This window comes from Aegilops tauschii, chromosome 6 (genome assembly GCF_002575655.3).
Source record: "Aegilops tauschii subsp. strangulata cultivar AL8/78 chromosome 6, Aet v6.0, whole genome shotgun sequence".
Lineage (NCBI taxonomy): Eukaryota > Viridiplantae > Streptophyta > Magnoliopsida > Poales > Poaceae > Aegilops > Aegilops tauschii.
In genome coordinates, this window is record NC_053040.3 from 206,076,070 (window position 1) to 206,081,096 (window position 5,027).

Sequence of the window (5,027 nt, forward strand, 5' to 3'; positions counted from 1 at the left end):
TGTAAAGGTGCCAGAGCTCGGTTTTGAAATAGAGATAAATAATATTTTGAGCGGCATACTTTTATTGTCAACATAACAACCGAGAGATCTCGATATCTTCCATTCTACACACATTATAGGCGGTTCCCAAATAGAATGGTAAAGTTTATACTCCCCCACCACCAACAAGCATCAATCCATGGCTGGCTCGAAACAACGAGTGCCTCCAACTAACAAGAGTCCCGGGGGAGTTTTGTTTGTAATTATTTTGATTTGATTTGCTTAGAGCATGGGACTGGGCATCCCGGTGACCAGCCATTTTCTCGTGATTGAGGAGCGGAGTCCACTCCTCTTGAGAATAACCTGCCTAGCATGGAAGATACAGACAACCCTAGTTGATACATGAGCTATTCGAGCATGCAAAACAGAATTTCATTTGAAGGTTTAGAGTTTGGCACATACAAATTTACTTGGAACGGCAGGTAGATACCGCATATATAGGAAGGTATAGTGGACTCATATGGAATGACTTTGGGGTTTATGGAAGTGGATGCGCAAGCAGTATTCCCGCTTAGTACAAGTGAAGGCTAGAAAAAGACTGGGAAGCGACCAACTAGAGAGCGACAACAGTCATGAACATGCATTAAAATTAATGAAGATTGAGTGCAAGCATGAGTAGGATATAATCCACCATGAACATAAATATCGCGAAGGCTATGTTGATTTTGTTTCAACTACATGCATGAACATGTGCCAAGTCAAGTCACTTGAATCATTCACAGGAGGATACCACCCTATCATACCACATCACAACCATTTTAATAGCATGTTGGCACGCAAGGTAAACCATTATAAACTCCTAGCTAATTAAGCATGGCATAAGCAACTATAATCTCTAATTGTCATTACAAACATGTTCATTCATAATAGGCTGAATCAGGAACAATGAACTAATCATATTTACAAAAACAAGAGAGGTTGAGTTCATACCAGCTTCTCTCATCTCAATCAGTCAATCATATATCGTCATTATTGCCTTTCTCCTGCACGACCGAACGATGTGGATAATAATAATAGTGCACGTGCATTGGACTAAGCTGGAATCTGCAGGCATCTGACACACAGGAGAAGACAAGATAATATGGGCTCTTTGTTAAGTCAACAATAATGCATATAAGAGCCACTTCAACATTTTTATTATGGTCTTCTCCTCTCGACCCCCAAAGAACAAGAAAAGAAATAAAACTATTTACACGGGAAAGCTCCTAACAAGCAAAAGAAGATCAGGAGAACAGGAAATCTTTTTGGGTTTTCTTTTAATTACTACTACTACAAGCGTGAAAAGTAAACTAGCTAAAAGCTACAACTAATTTTTTTTTCTTAAGGTTTATCGAACACACAAGAAGAAAGCGAGAAAAAGAAAATAAACTAGCATGGATATTACAGTGAAAAGTATGAGCACCGACAACTAGCATGAGTGTGTGAACATGAATGTAATGTCGGTGAGAAATACGTACTCCCCAAAGCTTAGGCTTTTGACCTAAGTTGGTCTAGGGCCATGGCTGGCCTGGCGGATATCCAAAGTTGTAGTTGGGGTTGTATTGTGATGCAGCAGCCATTGCCTCACGAGCTGCCGCTTGGAGGCGAGCTGTCTCCATCCTCCTCTTATACTCATTCGCGTCCTCCCTGGTTATAATAAATCTCCCTTTTGTTTGAAAGTCAAAGAAAGTAGGAGCAGGGAGAGCAACATGGAAAATGCAGCGCCTGTCAAACATTAGTCGGTACTGGAGAGGTTGTTCATTCCTCTCAATAAACTGATGGCGAACCATAGCCTCATATCCTAGATAAGTGGGAGGCAATTCCATATCATTTTCATGTATGGGTATCGCAAGAAAATTAGCCACACGGGTTGCATAAATTCCACCAAACAAGTCTCCACTTAAACCATTATTATGCAACCTCCGTGCAACAATGGCCCCCAAGTTATATTGTTTGTCTCCTAAAACAGCACTCTTGAGAACACTAAGATCAGGGACACACATGTGAGATGCTTCATCCTTACCATTTATGCACCTACCTATGAAGAGAGCAAAATAATGTATAGCAGGAAAATGAATGCTCCCTATGGTAGCTTGTGTTATATCTCTAGATTCCTCCACTGTAATACTAGCAAGAAAATCTCTAAACTCGGATTTGCGAGGTTCACTAGCACTACCCCATTGTGGAAGTTTGCAAGCAGTATTAAAATCCTCTAAGTCCATAGTATAAGATTGGCCATAGATATCAAATAGGACAGTGTGAGAATTACGTGAAGATGAAAATTTGAACATTCTCACAAAGGAATCAGTTAGGTGATAATACCGAGAACACTTATCTAGCATGAAGCCCTCGAGTTCAGCATTACGCACATATGCGTCAAATTCTTCCATAATTCCTGCTCGGACCATGAAATCGTCTGACGGCCATTCACAAGGCCGCACTTGAGCTTCTCTTCATAGTTCATGGTCCGGCTCACGCATTTCAGGCCTGGGTCCTTGCTTCCTTGAAGAACCACCTTGGTACAATTTCCTAGACATATTTCTTCCTCTGAAAAATTTCAGAAAATTTTAGTAACTCAAAATAAAAGTGAACCAAACTCAACAAAATTGATAGCAACTACTCCCACAAGTGCCTAGAGACTATATCATGCACTAGAACTACTTGGGACCATATAAATTTGACATGCAAGCTCAAGAACAGGGTCATCTAGGCAGCAACAATTTGCAATGAATAAAGCAGTAGAACAAAAACTAATTGGACCATTAGAGGAGTCACATACCAAAGAACAATCCCCCAAAGCAGTTTTGTGAGTGGAGCTTTGAGCAAGGAGATCGAAAATCGCAGCAAGATGAGATAGAACTTGTGCTTGAGCTGGTTGGTGATTTTTTTGGGAGGAAGGAGTGTGTGATGGCTGGAATAAGTGGAGGGGGCCACCAGGGGCCCACGAGGCAGGGGGCGTGCCCAGGGGGGTGGGCGTGCCCTGGACCCTCGTGGCCAGGTGCATGCTCCCCCTGATGTGTTCTCAGTGCCAGATATTCTCAAATATTCTAGAAAAATTAATATTTCATTTTCAGGGCATTTGGAGAACTTTTATTTTCGGGGTATTTTTTGTTGCACGGATAAATCAGAAAACAGACAAAAAAAATACTATTTTTGCTCTATTTAATCTAAATAACAGAAAGTAAAAGAAGGGTACAGAAGGTTGTGCTTTCTAACTTCATCCATCTCATGCTCGTCAAAAGGAATCCACTAACAAGGTTGATCAAGTCTTGTTAACAAACTCATTCTGAATAACATGGAACCGGAGAAATTTCGAATAACACTATGTTACCTCAACGGGGATATGCACATCCCCAATAATAAGAATATCATATCTCTTTTTGACAGTAGGAAGAGGAAATTCAAAACCTCCGATAGTAATCGATGGAATTTTTCCAATAGAATTGATACTGTGGACTTGAGGTTGTTTCCTCGGAAAGTGTACCGTATGCTCATTTCCATTAACATGAAAAGTGACATTGCCCTTGTTGCAATTAATAACAGCCCCTACAGTGTTCAAAAAGGGTCTTCCAAGAATAATAGACATACTATCGTCCTCGGGAATATCAAGAATGACAAAGTCCGTTAAAATAGTAACATTTGCAACCAGAACGGGCACATCCTCACAAATACCGACAGGTATAGCAGCTGATTTATCAGCCATTTGCAAAGATATTTCAATAGGTGTCAACTTATTCAAATCAAGTCTACGATATAAAGAAAGAGGCATATACTAACAACGGCTCCAAGATCACATAAAGCAGTTCTAACATAGTTTATTTTAATGGAGCATGGTATAGTTGGTACTCCTGGATCTCCTAGTTTCTTAGGTATTCCACCCTTAAAAGTATAATTAGCAAGCATGGCGGAAATTTCATCTTCTTGTATCTTTCTCTTATTTGTAACAATATCCTTCATATACTTAGCATAAGGATTCATTTTAAGCATATCAATCAAACGCATACTTAAAAAGATAGGTTGTGACGCCCGGATAATCAAGCTACAGTAACCTCTGCTAATGATGCCACGTCACGTCGATTACTGTTGCTAATCTCGCGTTAGTTCAAAACCGATTCAAAATTCAAAGTTCAAAAACAAGTCAAACAATTAAAGTTTTCAAAAGTCAAAACTAAAATATTCCAAGTGTGACAAATAATACCTAGATAATAATGGTGGAGAAACCAACATCCTTAAAAATGTTTGAATGTCCTAACATAAATAAAACAGTGGCAAAACAATTAATTAAATGCCTTTTACCATTTATAAAATATCAAACTATTTTAATTAGGAGTGAAACTTTTTGTGGCAGTGGGTTAAACCATAACACTAATTTAGAAACTATTTTCCTAATTTATAAAACTAAGATAAATAGAAAACAAAATAGAAAACTACTAAAAAGAAAAGAAAATGCAACAGAGAAAACAAACAAAAAAGAAGAAGAAAGGAGGAACCCCCCTCCCCCTACTGGGCCCTGGCCCAACTGGGCCGACCCCAGGCCCAGCCGGCCGCCACCCACCCCCCACCGACACCTTATCCACCCCCCACTCACCGACACCTCCACCCCACTCCCCCTCTCGCTCCCCATCCCCCCCTCCCGATCCAGAACTGGATCAGGCCGAACCCCGACGCCGTGCGCCGACGCCGGCGCCCGTCCCCGCCCGCGCCGCCGCCTGGACCTCGCCGGCCCCCGCCCTCATCCTCGCGCTCCCTTCCCCTCTCCCTCAGCGGCGCCCCTCGCCGCGCCTGCCGCGTCGCCCCCGACGGCCCGACGCCGTCCCTCGCCGCCCGGAGCTCCATTGAGCCTCGCCTCGCCCCCGACACCCGCGGCGGCCTGAGGCCGACGTCGCCGCGCGGAGATCCGTCCCTCACCGGACGCCTCGCAGCTCCTCCCTCGCGCCCCGTCGCCTCTCCCTCGTCGACCGACGCCTGCAGACGCCGCGCCCGTCGCTCGTCACCGCGCCGTCGTCGAC